The sequence below is a fragment of the Cupressus sempervirens genome, chromosome 4 (genome assembly GCF_028749045.1).
Source record: "Cupressus sempervirens isolate cs-2001-9-10 chromosome 4, ASM2874904v1, whole genome shotgun sequence".
In the NCBI taxonomy this organism is placed as follows: domain Eukaryota; kingdom Viridiplantae; phylum Streptophyta; class Pinopsida; order Cupressales; family Cupressaceae; genus Cupressus; species Cupressus sempervirens.
In genome coordinates this window covers 849826565-849846848 of record NC_143121.1, presented here as the reverse complement: position 1 = coordinate 849846848, position 20284 = coordinate 849826565, and the positions used below count along the sequence as shown (strand labels likewise).

The 20284-nt window shown below is 35.4% G+C and overlaps 1 pseudogene; it reads left to right on the top strand.

Moving 5' to 3' along the window:
- Positions 1–455: 455 nt before the first annotated feature.
- On the top strand, positions 456–20064 carry LOC149564046 (uncharacterized; annotated as a pseudogene).
- Positions 20065–20284: the final 220 nt, after the last annotated feature.

Below are 20284 nucleotides of genomic sequence, written 5' to 3'. Positions count from 1 at the left end.
TTTACTCTCTGAAAATATTTTTGATCAAAATGATAGAGATCTTGAAACATTTTGATGTTTAAAGAAATTAAGTTCCTCCTATATTATATCCCCTCTAAACATCAACCTTCCTCCTCTAGCTCCCAACTCCAAAGTCGATGCACTGAACTTTGATTCTAAGCCATTGTTTGTTTTAGTTTATATGATATGTATAGTTGTGGTTCTTAAACTCTGATGCTTATAGGGCCATGTCTCTGATTTTGGCCCTAGTAGATGACACACCCCTCTATTCCTAGAGATATCATAATACCATGTGGCTTATAATATGACAATAATGTAGAATTTTATTCATAGTTATGCATCATCCTAGCATGTTTACTTATCATGTGTTCTAGACGAAAATGTTTTTAGTGTTTTCCACAAGCCCTTATTCAGTCATTTCTTCTTTTGTCTGTAGCATTGATACTTGAAAAAACATGGGATGTTTTATATTCAAATCAATAGATGAGAGAGGCACAAAGAAAAAGTCAGGGAATGGTGGGGAGATTGTTGTTTTTGTGCTAGGCCTACACACTCAAAAAAGCATTGACTTTGGGAGATCACTTAATAGCTATTTGTCACCAAACTTGATTGCCTACCTTTCAGACCTTAGGATGCGCCTTGTTGTCATGGCAGTAGGAGAGGGTTCAACTACAACCAAACCAATGAGAAAGACAACAACCCAACATGGTAGGTTTTGTTTGTGACTGTTATACTGAGAAAGTTATTCCATCCTTAGCTATTGTAGAGTGTAGCTTGGAAAATTAGCTTGCATGAAAAACTATATCCTAGCTATATAGTGGTTGGAGCTACTGACTAAGTTATTTCACATCATCATTTCTAGGTGGTTCTACTTTGGCTGATCTATAGCAGGCTCTTGATGATTATCTACCTATTTTGCTAGGATTAACCAAGGAAGGTAACTTACATATTGGTTAGATAATTTGCTCACTTGCTCACGATCTTATTTTATAAATATGAAAACTCTGAAGAATTTTGGAAATGGGTAATTCAAGAATAAAGAGGCATATTTACCAATGAAACCTAATGTTTCTGGCTACTCATTAACATTATTTGAGCACATGAATGGAGAGAATGAAGTTGTATACTGATTGATGTGCAACTTGATTAACATTTTAGTAAACTAATATTTTTGCAAGAAGTCAAATCAAAGATTTGGTAGAATTTATTTGGGCCAATTAGGAGGAAAATGAATAGGCTAGTGCTAGTTCTACGGGGTAGTTTTGTAGCCATTTATATTTTTTTAATGTTTCATAAAGCATAATTTTCTTGCTCTTGTGATACCAAGTTATTAAACATTTATGCACAACCATAGCTCATGAAAATATTTACTTTTCAGGAAACAACAATATCAAATGTGTGGTATGAGGTTTTATCTATTCTACACATGATGGCTATGCTATCTTCACAAATAATTTTTTACTGATTCCAAAAGCTTATAGTGATGGTTACCAGCCAAAGGTGATAGAAGGTTGGTTTGTGAAGTTACATGTCCTTAACATCTCCTGAAGCATCATCATTTACAATAGCCTGATAATAAAAAATAATTGGTATTGTGATAATTAGTTGAAAGACAAAAGGATGAATTCAGGATGTATTCAAACAATATGAACTTGAAGTAGGATGCATTCATACATTGTTTTGAATGATTTTGGGTCATTGAGAAAACTTAAATGTGCTCAACGTCTCATTTTTAGAACTGCCAATATAGAGTCAATTGTTTAGATATTGCATCATCTTTTCAGTTAATAACGAAAATACAGATGTTAAGTGCTTATAAAAGTTACATCTATGATGAGGGAAAAACTAGACACAAACCATAAAGATGGACTAATATTTGTTATAATTGTTGTTTTAGAGTTGCCACCTAGTGAATCCTATAAAAACAAAGGAGTAGCTTGCATTACAATTAGATTGAAAAAATGAGAAAAGGAAAGGCTTGCTTCACATTAATTTGCCCCAAAAAATAAAATAAGAATTTTGATCTGAATTTTGTGATCAACAAGAATCTGAATTCGTACCTTATGACTTAGGTAATAACTTATCATCACTATTCTGAAGACTACTTTAGTAACATACAAGTCTTGACATCAATTAAATAATTTGACATTTATTAAAACCTCCTAGAGTAAAAACATGTCCAAACAAAACATGATAGATTGTTTCACTATGGTCTAACTAGTGCTTAAAATTCGATACAGTTTGTAACTATTGTGCATATAATTTATGTTTTTTAAGGAATTTATGTATTGATTTGAGTTGGTAAGCCACAAAATCCAAGTGAAAGTTGGGGCTCTAATGTTTTTACTTTTAATGTGCTGATAGATAGTCAAACATCATACATAGGTTTCAAATTAAGAAACATAACCTATGAAAATCTCAATTTCCAATTCTTGCCTTTCTAAATATGAGTTTCTCAATAGATGGATTTTCAAAGCTGTCACCATGAAAATAAAAAAGAAGCCATTAAAATTTAAAATGTTGAATGTACACAAAAATGACTTGATTTTTCATGTATCCTAAATATAGCCAAAGTATTACATCAGAATTTAAAGGCACACCACCACTTGCTCCAGCTTGTGATGAACCTTGGCAACAACACCAATTTAATTCAGACACTTGTAGCCCATGTCTCTCTCGAGAAAGAATAATAAAGTCACATATATTACCTTTTGATGGTGTAGCAGTGGCTTGACCACTTCTAGATGTTCTAATCATTTCTGAAAGCTTTTTCTTTCTTACTTCATCAAGTTTTTCCAATGATCTTTCGAAAGGTCTCATTCCAACAAACTAATGCAAAACCACAAGTCCAATGAGCATCAACCTTAAAAAAATCCAAAATAACATATATTGACATTGGCATACCTTTTCCATAGTTTCCAATACTGAAAATGCAACATCTCTAACTTATGGAGCTCCAACATTTAGGCATTAACAATAATAAACCAAAAACTATTACGATAATGGTCAAAACTGATAGAGATGCATACCCAACTCACACAAAATTTATGCAATAGTATTTAAGAAACTAATATGTATAGACATCATTTCTATATATGGTACTTTAGTATGTTAGAAAAACTAAATTAAAACAATCAAAAGCATTTGCATACTAATTGAACATAACTTCATAAGAAACAAAGTGAAGTTCTCAAATGAGAATATGAGCCATGGATAGGCTCTCTCAATGAGGATGATCACTTAATGTAGAGATGTGTCTAATAAATAAGATGGCTTGATTATGTATGTATGCTCAAATGCTCAAATGGGCTTCAATGGAGGATTTTTGATAGATTTTGGTGAATGTATTTGATGTAAAAATGACTTCTCAAAATGGCATTATGGCTTTACTTTCTAGATTGTGTTCAAATGGCTTGGGAGAGGATTCCTTAAATAGGCAAAGGGCTTGAGGGATCAAGGGCTAGGATGCAAGGATGAGAGAAAGCTTATGGAAGGTTTAGATTGAATGAGAGGAGAGCACATGGATTGTGCTTTCTTACAGCCAATCAATGAGTGACACATGTCACAGGGTCATTGGTTAGAGCAAGAGGGGTTGAGGGATCAACAAAGGAGGCTCAAAGCTCATAAAGACCCTCATAATGGCTTGTAAGAGCAATGAATGGGCTTGTAAGAGTCATTTATGACTTTGTGGGCTTCATAAAGTTTTATGGTTGGGATATTTGTGAGAGAGTTGAGATATTTTGACTTGGGTTGTATTAAGAAAGTCTTAAGCTTGACTTAGGAATGTGCAAATGATTAAGGCTTGGATTAGGCTTGGGTTAAGATTAGATTAGGCTTGTTAGAGATGGGCAAGTGGATGACATTTAATGAGGGTGGGTGAAGGAGGAGATATTTGTTAACTTTGGCTTGGGTTAGCAAGTCTTAACCCATGTTTAGGGAATGTGACAAGGTTAGGAGGGGATTAGGATTAGGATTAAAGATAAGGATTGACATCTTCTAGAAGAGTCTAGGCTTTGGATGAGAATGAAGACTTTCTAGAAGAGTTTAGAACTTCCTAGGATGAGGATAAATAAGGTTTTTAGAAAATAAATAAAGTTTTATTTATTTTAAGGGTTTTGGTTGAGGAGATATTTATTAAAATATTTTTAATAAACATGAGGATTAATATTTAATCTTAATTAAATATTTTGAGTTGGGATTAGGGGTAGGAAATGATGAGATTAGCCTTTAATCAAAATTAAAGAAGGATTAGAAAATTTTGGAAGAGGTTAGTGGTCTTAAAAAAATTGGCCAAGTTTTGGGCAAAAAATTAATTTATTATTTATTTTTAGAATTTTTGGTCAATTTATTAATTAAATAATTAATAAATAAGGAAATAATGTTTAAATAAGATTTAAACATTTTTGGGAGGGATTCCTTAATTAAATATTTTTAATTAAGATAAAGGGATTTAATGGCATAAAAATTAATTATTTCATTAATTAAATAAATAATTAATAAATTATGATGTCATTAGGGACTTTTTTCAGAAAATAAAAATATTTTATTTTGTAAAAGATTTTTAGGTGTCTACATTTTGCCCCTCTTTGATGTGATGCTGCAAGTGGCATGGCATCAAAGATAAGAAAATAAGATGCCCAAGGCTAGAGTAGAAGAGGAGAGAATGGACTAGGAGATGCCCCCTCAAGAAGTTGGTGGGGAGAGAAAGTGAGGCTCGACGACTTCTTGAAAAGTACAAGAATTTGAGATAAGCAAGGAGACTCAAATTGGCAAAGAGAAGGGGCTGAATTAGCTCAAACTCTCACTATGGGAGAATGATAAAGGAGAATCAGATGCACAAGAGGAAGCAAGCTTAAGACTTTAGGGAAGGTGGAGGATGAAGGAGCGAAGCACTATAAAAAGGAATCTAGGATAGGGAGAAGGATGAGGGGATTATAAAGCTGATGCAATAGGATTTCAAAGAGTCAGATTGATGGAAGATGGGTTTCAAAGATCTCTAGGACTAGGATTGTGGATCTTGAAAGATGAGGCTTGGTGGATTGATTTTATTGGTGGATCCCTAAGACTAGGATTGTGGATCCCTAAAGCTAAAAGTGGAGATTGATTCAAAGAGATACTGATGCATAAGCTGGGGTAGGAGAGACAGATACTAGATATGGATGGGGGATAATGGAGATGAAGGGAATCCATTGAAGCTTTTTGAGCACAGGGATACTTCAAAGAGAAGTACCACCATGTAGTTGAGCACTAGATTTGCTATAGGACTATTGGTTAATTTCCAAGGTTACCAAGAACATCAATGATGTGTCACCAACCATCCAGAGGACTGACGGACTGACTCAAAATAAATAGACAAGGATTGCCCCAACATCACACATGAATCTCATAAGAATTAGAGTGGAACCATCACTGGGTAAGCCACAAGCAGAAAAGAAAAACAAAAAAAAGACTTGATCAAGACCTTACATCCAGATTGCCCCATTCATAGTATACCATGATATGGAAGATCATGGCAACCTTGAGGAGGGAACAAAAAGATTGTTTGAAAAAGATACTGCAAGACCCAAAAGGGAAGATTCCAAATAAAAAAAAAGCAAAAATCCAAAAGAGAACCATTTGCCAATGAGATGGGTAGGACGAGGTACTAACAGACCAAGATCAGACATGAGGAAAGCTATATCCTACAAGGATCTATCAAAGAGCACCTAAGCTGGTAGATTTGGATTAATGATGCACTTGGCAAGCTGAACTAAGAAGGATAACACTATAGTGATAGGCGATCTAGCTAAAGGATGCATTTGGAATAGCTAACCAAGATTTGTGTGATGTGTGCAAGATGCTGATCAAGGATGAACTAACATGAAAGTTGGATAGATACAATGGTACTAAGCTAAAGAGGATGTACAAGCTGAAGAACCAAGATATGGTACAAAATTACAAGTTGTTTTGGACAAGATTGGATATACAAGCTATGATACAAGCGTTGGATACAAGACTATTTACAAGTTGTACAGGAGCTTCAGATGATAAGATATCGGGATGGCTCAAGTTGGTGCAAGATGCAAAAGCTAAGGATGAGGTGATAGCGAAAGATATGGATTTGGCAGGATGCATCCAATGATGATGATAGATGTGTGACCAAGGATGGGGACAATGCTAAGGTTGGTGGTAGCTGAGCTGATAGATGGCACTAGAGTGAATGGCTAATGAGAGGATGACATTGGATTTACATGAGAATAGCCTAAAGTGAGATGCCAATGACAAGGGAGGATGGAAAAGACAAGATCTCCAAGGAATATGGTGCCCCCAATTAGAAGATGACATGCGAAAGGAGGGCTTACGATGGATGTGATAGGATTGAAGCTAGGATGGAAAAGCTGAAGGCGCTAGGGAAATGGATGATAGCGGGGATGATGGGGTGAGGTTGCAAAAGATAAGTGGATAGTGATAGATAAAAGTTGGAGGATGAAGGATAGGTGGATAAATTGGAAGATGGATCTGGATGGAAAGATGTGACAAAAAGCATGAGGATGATAGGCTAAGCTGGGGATGGCTGGATTACACATGACGCTTCTTTGCCAAGTTTTCATCATGGTACTTGTCCAAGGCACTTGAATTGCCAAGTTTTTACCAGTGGACGATTTATTTTTTTTTATTTTTTTGAATTTTTGACTTTGGACTTAGCTAGAATGATTTTGGCTTTCTTTAGCTATTTTTGGATTTTTGTGGGATTTTTCACTGGCTGTTGGAATGTTCAATTTTGTTGCTAGCTGTTGGTACATCGGATGTGTGATTTATGCAATAGATTAGATTAGATGGGATTGATGGTAAGAGATGGAGGGATAAAAAGGCTAGAAAGGAGCATGAGATGGGGATGCTTGCAAGATCAACATTGGCACATGTTGGGATGGGTGTGAAAAGATCATATGGGGGATAAATGGTAGATGCAAGCTTGATGGAGGATTTGTGGAAGCGCACTTGGGGATATAGGCACCCAAGATGGAGTGAGTAGATGGGGGACACGAATCACTGAATGGGGGATTAGCAATGGTGGATGCCATTATGCATTGGGTTTCAACTTTTTTCTTCCGGATCCACATGGTTTTGGATTTTGTTTTCATAGGCTTTTGCATTATTTTGCATTCTTTGATTGGATTTTGCCTTTTTGGAGTATGTCTTTCAGAATAGACATATGATTGCCTAGGATGTGGATTTTTAGCTTTATGCATTTTGAATTTGGCATTCACATTGCTGTGGTAAGCTTTGGGAAGATGATTAGGAGAAGCTTTGTGAGATGGAGAGGATATGGAAGAGCGTGTAGGGGGATGATGATGGATGATGTGCCCTGATATGTGCCTTTTTTGATCTTGCATAGGAATGGAGGGAATAAAATTTTTATGATGGCTGATAGGAGGATGGAGGATGGTAGATTTTGGGACATAGGGACCCAAAATGGATTTAGTGGATGAAGGGGGGATATGGTAGGTTGTTTTGGGTTGCAACGATGGTGGAGGGGGGATGACATGAGGTTTCTTGAAGGAGTGATGGGAGGTTGGCATGGTGGGCCTAGAGATAGGCTTAGTTTGGGGATGGAATGTACCAACACTTTTAGATGGTGAGCCTTTGGATACATATCCAAGACCATGAAATCCTAGATTCTTTTGTGCAATAATAGGCTTTCTAATTCCTTGTTCTTGTGGTCCTAAACCTTGACCTTGATAATGCCATCGATTGAGAATTTAAACAAGCTGAGGAAACTTTTTGCTTGTAGAAAATGGTAGAAGTGCTTTATTAAATGTATTGCAACGGGGAGATACTATTCTTAATTCTTCTACTGAGAGGGGGCCACCATGATGAATGTAAGTGTACCCAGAGGGTACATTATAGATGGTGGAATAGCCTGGGTAGGTGGTAAGATGGAAGCATGGAGTGGAGGAGATGGTAGGATAGGATCTTGATTTAGCTGATGGGATGAAAAGATATCCAGCAGTAGAGGAGGTATGCCTTGAGGTTTTGGAGATGGAGGGGATGGTGACTGCACTATGGATGGAAGAAATGGTATGATGATATCTTTGTTTATGCTTCTGGGGATGTCAACATCCTTTTGGGTAGGATCTTGATAGGATTGGATTGGAGTGGATGGTGCGATAGGAGGTGAAGGGATGGATTCTTCAAAGGCAACGGCTGGATAGATGGGAGATTTGTTAATGGAGATGGGTGAGTAGAAGATGGATGCATAAGGGTAATTATGGGAGATTTGGGAAATGCTTGGATGTCATGTGGATAGGATTTGGAGGGATTTGACAGGTGGTGGGATTTTGATGCTTGCGAGAAGTGGAAGGATTCTAAGCAATTTGATGGATGGTATGGGGATGATAGCTATGGGAGATGGAGGTGATATTATAGATGGGGAAGCTTCATCACTGACTACTTCACATGGTTGGATTAGATGACATGGCTTATCGATTGTTGCAGGCCAATTTTCTTGTATTTCCTCTAGGAGATTCTTGGGAGACTCATGTGTCAGAGGTGGAGGTGGTGGATTAACAAGAATAGCTAGTGTGATGGGGGTGGAAGATTGGAAGCTTGGTTGATTGGGTGATGGAGGAGAAGCTAGGATATGAGATGGCATGACTAGATAGTTTGGAGGAATGCTTGGATTTTGGGGGATGGTTGGTGGAAGGCATCTAAGGCTCTCAAGATACCCGTCATAGTCAACAAGATTTTCATCATCATTCGAATAGGATGTAGTGGGAGAAAGGACAATGTGACCAAACTCATCATGATAGGGTTGGGATTTCATGTTTTGATGATGAGTTAGATGAGGATGGGGTCTTGCATATGGATGAATATGGAACTTCATGGTTGGATTTGGATTAAGCACAGATTTTGGATTGGCTGATGAAAGATTTCCTAAGGAGAGTCAAAGTTGCATGATAGACCTAAGGAGGATTGGCTGGAGATTTTTGGCTTTCCTGTGGATAGAAGACTTCAAGGGTATGCTGTCAAAAAGTGAGAGTTTTGCTTTCCTATGTGTAGGATTGGTGGCTTTTGGTGTCAACTTGAGGATAGACAAATGATCCTATGGGCATGACATGAGATTGACCACTTGTGGATCCCAAACTTTAGCTTAAGGTGATGAGGGATGACAAGTGACAAGGCTAGATTACCATAGACAAAGCTTTGTCAAAGGGATAACCTTGGGGAGATTGAAGAATTTGGATAGATTGATTGGATAGAAAACTCTAGCAAAGTAACAACAATTCCTTAAAGGCTTGGGTGATTTTGGACTGGGTTGCTAGCTAGATGGGGGGATGATTTGGATGGACTTTGGATTTGGGATTGTTCTAAATCAAAGAACTAGATAGATTTGGTTGCGACGGGGGAGCTTGGATGATTTTCTGATGAGGTAGTGACTACGCTAAGTATGCCTTGAGCTAAGAGATTTCTTCTTTTCTAAGATTTTGACCAAAGTTGGGAAACATTCATTCAAAAGCTATGAACAAAAAAGCAGACAAAAGTTTGGAGCAAGCACGTCAAACACACCAACATCCTAGGAAGCTTTCTACAAGGATGAAATTTGGTTTAGCTAGAGAGTCCTTGATATACGGAAGGTACGTGAGGCCCAAATCCGTAGATGAAACCAAAAAGATGTCACACAACCGAGAGGAGCGGTAACCCACTTCTCCTCTTTCACTTCTTAAGGGTATAAAGTTCCTTGAGGCTTAGCCCGAGTGATAGAATTTTGATCCCAAGAGAGGTGTCTTTGGATTTACCTCCTGATCTTTATACTCCGCCGGAACGCTGGAGTTGAGGTCATCCCAAGGGGTGATGAAATACCCAAGTAGGCCTCCTAAAAGCTAAGACAAGATTTTGGATCCTAACCTTATGCACCCAAGATGGCCTTGAAAGACGACAAGGGGAGAGAAGACTTGGATGATCTTGGGCTAAAAGATAGAGTTCTTTTCCAACTAAAGCTTTAAGTTTTCTGATCTAGACCTTTTGAAAACACATGTGATTTAAGATGCGGAGTCCAATTTGAAATGCACCAAAAAAAGAGAAGTGATCAAAGAATGATTACACCAAGAAGATTTAGGGTCAACAAAAAGTAAACTTGTGTGCCCGGAGGCCCTCCACATCAAGTATTGATTGATTTTATTTAAGGCATTCAAGATTGAGTGTGAGTTTGTTTTAAGCCCAAAACAAAGATGTGTGTAAAGCTTGATTTCAAGTGCACACCCGGAGGCCCTCCACATCAAGATTTATTCAATTTTTATGCCCAAATGAAGTGTTAGTGAGACTAATGTGCATTCAACAAATTTTCTATCTTAGAGAAACTAATAAAAACTCAAGTGAGTGAAATTTGATTTTTGTAGAGCACTTAACACCTTCTTAGGTAGACCCATCCCCATATATGGCACTGATATTACAACCAGTGGTTAGAATGATGGGTGATTAAAGAGGGTGAGTCCAACAAAAAATTCACTCAAAGTGTCTTTATTTGTTTTTATAACCTAGAAAGTTTCTAAAATGTAGATTCTTTTTATGCCCTAAAAGATGAAGTGTGAGATATTGTAATGATTAATTGACCTTTTGCATTCAAGATTGGATTTGTTGTTTTAATCATGCATTCATAAAAAAAAAAAAAAACAAACTTGATTTTAATCCATGACACTCAAGAGTGATTTTAGCAACATGCATTCAAAGACAAGTGATTAAACATTCAAGTTTTTTCCTTTGAGCATTCAAGATTGAGATTTTGCATGTTGTTTTAAGAACTTTGAAGTGCTTTGTTTTAACCTTAGATCATTCAAGTTTGTTTTGGACTCAAAAGTGAAAATGACTCTTTGAACTTTGGTTTTCATTCAAGATTTTGTGTTCTAGTTTGCATGTTTTAAGCCTAAAAAATGATATTCCTAGATTGTTTTGATGCATGAAAAACCTAGGAAACATTCAAGATTTTTCAACAAGACATTTGTTTGGAACAAATAACAAAGCTTTTAGGACAATTTTGGCAACCATTTGGGACTCTTAGTTTTCATGAGATTTTTAAAAGAGCTTTAAAATATTTGCAAATGAGGTTCATTTTATCCTTGATTGATGCTTTGAGTTTGATTTAGATTTAGTGTGCACTTAGTGTCGATTTTGAACCTTTTGAAATGGAAACTTGAAGTTCTTTTTAAATTTCCAAAAATGAAGTGTTCTAACTTTGCATGAATGCATCTAAAACCTTGATGTTGCAAGGATGCAAATGATTGGATTGGTTTAGTTTCACTTGTTAAAAGATTTTTTTTTTTTTTGCAAATTTTTAGTTTTTAATGGATTTAAGTATGATTTGGGGGTTCATTTTAAGTACTAAAAAGAAGTGTGTATGATTTTTCTTCCTTAAAAAAAAAAATGGCCAAGATCTCCCACAAGAAGAAGAAGAAGAAGTAGATGGAATAAAAAGAATATAGACAAGAAGAGGAAGAAGAATTCCAAGTGCTATGTCCACCTATAAGCTTGAAAAATCTGCAAACACTATGAGATAGACTATGAGTTCCTTTGTCTTCTTCATGCTCATGTGGACTTACAAAACCAATTTATACAATCCTACCAATCACAAAACAAGAAAAATTAGCCAAAATTAGCAAATGACATACAAAACCTTACTAAAAAAGGTAATGAAGATGACCCATGCGGAGTCCCACCAGGCGTGCCAAAATGTATATGCTACTTCAGTATGTTAGAAAAACTAAATTAAACCAATCAAAAGCATTTGCATACTAATTTAACATAACTTCATGAGAGACAAAGTGAAGTCCTCAAATGAAAATATGAGCCATGGATAGACTCTCTCAATGAGGATGATCACTTGATGTAGAGGTGTGTCTAGTAGCTAAGATGGCTTGATTATGTATGTATGCTCAAATGCTCAAATGGGTTTCAATGGAAGATTTTTGATAGATTTTGGTGAATGTATTTGATGTAAAAATGGCTTCTCAAAATGGCATTATAGCTTTACTTTCTAGATTGTGTTCAAATGGCTTGGGAGAGGATTCCTTAAATAGGCAAAGGGCTTGAGGGATCAAGGGCTAGGATGCAAGGATGGGAGAAAGCTTATGGAAGGTTTAGATTGAATGAGAGGAGAGCACATGGATTGTGTTTCCTTACAACCAATTAGGGAGTGACACATGTCACAGAGTCATTGGTTAGAGCAAGAGGGGTTGAGGGGTCAACAAAGGAGGCTCAAAGCTCATAAAAACCCTCATAATGGCTTGTAAGAGCAATGAATGGGCTTGTAACAGTCATTTATGGCTTTGTGGGCTTCATAAAGTTTTATGGTTGAGATATTTGTGAGAGAGTTGAGATATTTTGACTTGGGTTGGATTAAGAAAGTCTTAAGCTTTACTTAGGAATGTGCAAATGATTAAGGCTTGGATTAGGCTTAGGTTAAGATTAGATTAGGCTTGTTAGAGATGGGCAAGTGGATGGCATTTAATGAGGGTGGGTGAAAGAGGAGATATTTGTTAACTTTGGCTTGGGTTAGCAAGTCTTAACCCATGTTTAGGGAATGTGACAAGGTTAGGAGGGGATTAGGATTAGGATTAAAGATAAGGATTGACATCTTCTAGAAGAGTCTAGGCTTTGGATGAGGATGAAGACTTTCTAGAAGAGTCTAGAACTTCCTAGGATGAGGATAAATAAGGTTTTTAGGAAATAAATAAAGTTTTATTTATTTTAAGGTTTTAGGTTGAGGAGATATTTATTAAAATATTTTTAATAAACATGAGGATTAATATTTAATCTTAATTAAATATTTTGAGTCGGGAATAGGGGTAGGAAATGATGGGATTAGCCTTTAATCGAAATTAAAGAAGGATTAGAAGATTTTCGAAGAGGTTAGTGGTCTTAAAGAAATTGGCCAAGTTTTGGGCAAAAAATTAATTAATTATTTATTTTGGAATTTCTGGTCAATTTATTAATTAAATAATTAATAAATAAGAAAATAATGTTTAAATAAGATTTAAACATTTTTGGGAGGGATTCCTTAATTAAATATTTTTAATTAAGATAAAGGGATTTAATGGCATAAAAATTAATTAATTAATTAATTAATTAATTAATTAATAAATGATGATGTCATTAGGGAGTTTTTTTAGAAAATAAAAATATTTCTTTTTTCTAAAAGATTTTTAGGTGTCTACAATTTCAACTTCAAAATTACTTCAACTGTAGAGAAGACAAATATTGTATTTACCTCCATACAAATTGGAGCATAGTCTTTATGTAGTTTCAGAACTGCAGCTTTATTGCTTGTCTTAATACAAAAGGCTACCTAGTTTAGCATTAGAGAGCGTACTAAAGGAACTTTATTCTTGGTGGCAGTTTTCACATTTGTAAGAAATATTTGAACACCATTGAGATAACAAATTCCTCAACTAACAAATAAAAATGTCTTTGAAATTTTAAAATTTCCATTTGGGTTTTTTTTCAAAATTAGAAATGCAGAATGATGACATAGAAAACATTTGAATGCCATTCATATATGCGTTTGAAGTAAACAATTTATATAGAAGTGTCAAATTTGAAACCCTTAGCTTTCTAAGGACTCCAGAATCTTGAAAACTTGTAGTGGCTAAAAATAAAATTGAGGAACATTTATAAATATAAAAAATTAAAATCTTGTCCATTGCAATTATATTTCAATATTCTTTTAATGGATTCAAAGTAGGTGTAGATATAAATTTGAGATCACTCATTCCTTCAGGTTATTATAAGAAAATGTGCAATCAAGAGTTGAAATTAGATTTCCTCGTGTGCACATTCACAACTCATAAGCACATCTTCCCAAGTAATTCCTAATATTCAGTTGCAAAATCAAAATGAAATTTAATCTTGATAAACACAACTAGTCCACCTCATCATAAAGAGGACTAAGTTCAACAATGTAATGCAACCATGTACCCCTACTAGTTTGTAGGACTAAGTTCAGTGACCATCGCTTCCTCTCACTAAAGGCACATACTAGCAATGACAACAGTTTCTAGCAATGAACATTGACAAGAAGGAAAATAGTAACATTCAAATATGAACTAGGCAAATTAAGAACCACAAGTAGAAGTAGCAACATCAACACCAAACTTTCCAAGGAGGCTCACACATAGCTGAACATGCACTATATAGAATACTACATGTGAAAGACTTTTGTGCAACCTAAATCTTATCATAAACAACTGACATTCTGTACTCCAAAGAAAATCCATTGTCTAAAATCCTAACATTGTTAACAACTTGGTTATTATTCATGATTATTATTATTAACTATAACATTGTCGCCAAAGTTGTAACTATCAAGTTTGTAATGATTGTTAATTAATTATGCTTTGTTTTTCAGGATGTGACAAACAACTACACAACCCAACCATGTCACTATACTCAATATTCTCCTAGCTTGTGCTACTTTGGGAGAATTGCAATACATCCATTGTTACATTAGAAATTATGGATTCAAATTAGATGATTGTTCTCATAGTAGTGCAGTTGTAACAATCTATGCCAAGTGTGGGAAAATAGATTTTGCTTGGAATTTTTTTTATATGTTATCAAAAAGAGAACCAATAACATGGAATATCTTGATTGCAATTTTATTTACATAGAATGAGTATGTCGACGAGTCATTGAATATTTTTCATCAAATTCAACTAACTGGTGCAAAACCTGATGTGATTACTCTCCTTAGTATACTCCCAATGTGTTCTCTACAACAAGGTAAGTGTATCCATGGCTACTCAATCCGAAGAGGATTTTTTTCACTTACATGTGTGTGCAATGATGTTATGGACATGCACATTAAACACAGTTTTGTAGAGAGTGCATGCCATCTATTTAACCAAATGTCTAAAAGAGATCTATTATCATAGAACACTATTATTTTTGGTTATGTTCAGAGTGGAGACTTGAATGAATTCTTGGCCCTCTTTCATAGTTTGTCACCAGTAGGCATGATGCCAAATGTTGTTACACTTGTGAGTATTCTCCCAGTTTGTGGAGGTCTAAAAGCTCTAGTAGAAGGTAAGGGCATTCATTGTTATATAATTAAAAAGGGATTTAATGTAGATGTATGTATGATGACAATACTTGTTGCTATGTATGCAAAATGTGGGTATACAAAGACTGCTCACCAATTATTTAACAAGATATCTAGAAGAGATGTGGTTTCATGGAATGTACTAATATCTGGTTATGTCCAAAATGGACATGCTAGTGACACTTTGACACTCTTTCATCAACTTCAAGAGGAAAACATACAACCAGACTTGACAACTATGGCAACTGTACTCTCAGCATGTGCTCACTTAGGAGCTCTACAATATGGCGAGTGGATCCATGCCTACAAAATATAAATTGGACTTGAATTGCATATTTATGTGGGAACTACTATCATAGACATGTATGATAAATGTGGTTATGTGGAGCTTTTACTTAAAGTGTTCGAGAACATGTGCAATAGAGATGCAGCCTCATGGAATGCAATTATTGCTGCCTATGGGATAAATAGTTATGGGGAGAATGCCCTTGCTCTCTTTTCATAGATGTAATAGGTAGGCCCAATGCCTATAAACATTACCTTTATTTTTTTTTTTTTTTGCATGCTCCCATTCTAGTCTTGTGAATGAAGGTTGGCGGTACTTTGATTACATGAAGCATATATACTATATCACTCCCAGGGTTGAACATTATGCATGCATGGTGGATCTTCTTGACTGAGTTGGACTTCTTAATGAAGCACAATAAATATGCCGTTAGAGCCTAGCATTAGTGTGTGGGGTAACTTTCTCTTTGCCTATAGAATTTTTTGCAATATTGAGCTTGGTGAACATGTGGAAAATTTTCTCCTTGAATTAGATTCTCAAAATTCTAGAGCTTATTTATTGCTCTCAAGTGTCTATTCCAGAACTAGAACATGAGATGATGCAACCAAGTTGAAATCAATGATAAAAGAGAAGGGGTTGGTAATGAGTCCTGGATGTAGTTGGATATTGAATAAGGGCATGGTACATTTATTCTTAGTAGGAGACACATATCATCAACATCAAAAAGAAATCCATGTGAATGTTGGAGAATCTAGCCTATGATGTGAAGGAAGCTCCTGTTGTACTAAATAATTATTATTTTGAGTGTAAAGCTTTTGGAAAGAGTTGTAAATATCTAATTTGCATCAACATTTGCATCATATTCTATGATTCCTCATCAAGATGGACAAAAAATGTTTTGCATGATGTGGATGTGAGACTAGGGATATTCCCTTTGTAACAATTGATTATGGCAAAAATCAAGCCATGGTACATTCCCTGTGAAAGGCCTGATGATGTTGAATAATCTCCATCAGTTAACTGTGCCATCACATCTTCATGATATTTCTAAAATATCCATAATTGTAAGTGATGAAACTTATTTCTATCATTTCAAAGATGGGCTTCATGATTTTGGACATTGTTACTGGTAAATGAAATGATAGAGAATACTATGCAGTACTGGTTCCTGGAATACTAGTTATGCTAAATTAGTAGTAGGGAGTGAGAAGTCATTTCTTCTTTGATACATTTGATGTATCAATAAGCTTCTATGACAAGGGAAGAAATCTTAGATGGCTAGTGCTCATGATAGACTGACACAAAATAGTATATAAGCTAAACTCATGATGCATAATTGTAGACTTGCAATTACTGGTTATAACTCCAGCATATGATGATAGATCCTGAAGGAGATGACATTTTTTTTTTGGACTATTAATGGGTAGTTACTTCATATGGTGGAGGATAGTGGAGTATATAACACTATCATTTTGTATCACTTACAAGTAGCATCTCCATATGATGCTGGTCTCTAGAGCAGATAGCCTTAGTGTTTTTTTTGATAACATGTAGTTTCTCATGTTATGGGACCATGGTGTGATAATAATGTAGATATGTAATTTTGATGGTTGCAACTTCCCAACATATATATTAGTCAAATAGAAAATTTAATTTGACCAGTTACCTTTCCAATTTTAAGCCATTTGGACTGCTTAAAGGAATGTAAAAACTTTGTAGGCAAGATTGTTGCATGTCAGCTATTTAATTTATCTACTCCCAAAATTTCAATCATTTAATCTATCTACTCTCAACAATTCATTTATGTTTATAAATATAGAAACATAAAGGAGTATTTAGGGTTTTCTAATAACATTTACTTCATATCATTATATTTGTGTGCTTGTTGTTTGAAACTTTATGCATGACATTATTGTTGGAAATATTTAGGGTATGAAAGGTTACTGAGAGGGGAGGGGTGAATTAGTAACCTTAAAATTTTTTATTCTTTTTACCACACATCCATCTATACTACCGCATGCATAAATTTTGAAACATAAAACAATCATTACACAAGTGAACACAATATTTGGTGACCTAGAAACCTTCCAAATAGAAAGCAAAACTAGGGTGGGGATGATACCCACAAAACTTCAATACTATAGTATAAATTTGGCTAGTTAAGGCTTACATTGACCACTTCTGGTGATCTTCCCTGTTAGGAGCACAAAGGACTTCTAGGTTCACCTTGTTAGAGGATTTGCAAACATACAATGAAGTATGCACTCTGTTAGGAGATTTGTACAAAGAATGTTAAGTCTACCTTGTTAGAGGATTTGAAAAATTTGATTCACCTGTTAGGATGAAGTAGTGGATCTACTTGCAACTGATTTCTGATAAGACCCCTTATGCACTAATCACCTCATGTGATGGATATAATTTTTTAGTCTCTTAATTGACCTTGCTATGTACCTTGAACTGCTACTGATGATCTTTCGCATATACTTCACATTACTTCACAATTCCTTCTCATTTCATGCATCATACATTTATTCATGCTCGATATCTTACAATACATCTTACATATATACGTTTCAAACTTACAAAATTACAAGTCAGCCAAAATACAAGTAAACAAATACATTACAGAGTTAGCCCAATAGTAAATAACTCAGGTTCACTGAACTGACTTGGTGACCTTCTGATACTCAGTGTCCATTGCATTACTCAGCATCATCATGCACTTGATAGAAGTGAAGGCTCGGTCCATACTAATCACTTGATGTAGTTATGAACTTGGTAACCATTGGTGACTGAGTAGATGTAGTGTTACTCGATAGATACTGTACACTGAGTTTACCTTGATTCACTTGGTAGACACTGACTCTTTCATCGCTCAATTTGCACTAAATCTTCATGACACAAATTATCTACTTGATAGACACTATGAAGCACTGTAGATACTGAGAAGCTCAGTAGACACTGCTGGACTTCATATTGTCTGAATTTTCTTGGTAGCCACTGTCTACTCGATGTAAACTGCTAAATTGCTAAGTTTACAAGGTAACCACTTGATGCCCGATAAGCATATGGAATTGAGTAAGTGTTGTCACTAATGACAAAATAATCATAATGCCAAAAATCTCCCCCTTTGGCATTAGTGATAAAAACACTTATGAATAAAAACTGACATTCTAATTTATACTGCTATTTACACACCTTACATATCTCACATATCTCCCCCATACATATGGTATGCATAAATTTTATCTGTACAATGTCTTTCTTATTCCTTATTCATCTCATATTCCCAATGTCAACAATCTTATCTCCCCCTACCAACAATCTCATCTCCTCCTTTTTGAAAATAATGCCAAAGAATGTATATACAATAAATTTAAATCGAGACACCAAAATGTGAGAGAAAATTTGAGTGTACCTAGAGAATAAGAGACAATGTCTTATCCCAATTGTCTTGCAAAATTTTGTAGGTGGAGAGAGCCACTTGAAATTCTACAGAAAGTTCAATCATATGATTTGCTATTGAAAAATTGCTATCATGAATCAATGTTTTTGAGTAGGCAATGTGTTTCTGCATTTGATCCATGAATGGAAGAATCATATTTTGAATGTCAATCAATGTAGACTGAATTATGGCTTCTTCTCTGAGTAACTTTGCCTACATTTCAAAAAAAAATTTCACCTTTGTGTGATGAGATGAGCTTGAACTATGGTCAAGCTACAACTTTTGAGCGCTATCTTTCATTTACATATCTAATTTATTCAATTTTTCTTTGACTTCCTCAATGAACTCAGTAACATCACAGAGCTTGCCAAAAAGTGATGTTACATTTGTGAATGCTTGCTCAAGATTGCTCAAAATTGAGGTTAATTCAACCTGTTTTATTGCAATGTGCTGAGCAATGTGCTCAAGCACTTTATTATCAAATTTTTTCTCTGCCTTTTCAATGATTTTCTCTTGCCCAAAGGTGTCCTCATTGAACCTATCTACAACTCTTCTAATTGTAACAAAATGTGTTGAGATGAATCAACATCAACACCAATAGCTTCAATAATTATATTTTTAGCGTTTTCTATTATAGTATATTCTCTATCTCTCTTTTCTCTGAGTTGCTTCTGCCTTGCCTTCTAGTCTAGAAGCTGACTAACCATTTTCATCTCACTAGTTGAGGCATTGTCCAAGTCTATCTTTGGAATAAAATTTTTTGTATCCAAATCTATATCTTCATCAATTTGTTTTCCAGTAAACAAAAGTTTCAAAGGAGTCTTAGGCTTTACTTCTGTGCTTACTTCCTTGGATTTGGAAATAGAGACAATAGTTGACATAGATGGACTAGCAAAAAATACTTGAATAGGTGCAACTGGAGGAAAGCTGAGAGAAGTACAGGCTGAATCCAAAATTAGTGTGCTTCCCAAAAATGATGTACAAATAGGAATATTCACAATTGGAGTTGTAGAAAAAATTGTAGAAAGAACTATATAACTTACTATACATTGATTAGAGGAGATTGAAATAGCTGATGCTATAGTGACTAATTACTTAGGTGCTAATGAAGAAGGTTGTAGCTTGGTAGATGAAGTAATGGTTACTTCCATAGAAGATGCTCAGAGCTATGGGGAAGCAGGCGTAGATGATGTTTCTGGTGTGGTCAATCCTATTGAAGCTATCTCCAACTCTGATGATGTTGCAGTCTTAGGTGGAGAGTGAGGAAGGGAAGCACTGACTTGTGCTGTAATCTTCATTATATCATCTTCTTCATCCTCTTCCTCCTTGTCTTCCTCTTCAACTTCTTCCCCTTTTTCTTCATCATCAGACCTTAGAGCCTGATCATCACTAGCACTTGGAGTGTTGTCATCTCCTTCATCACTATTGGTGCCATCATCATCCTTGATTACCACTGGATCATTACTGGGCTTATGTAGATGAT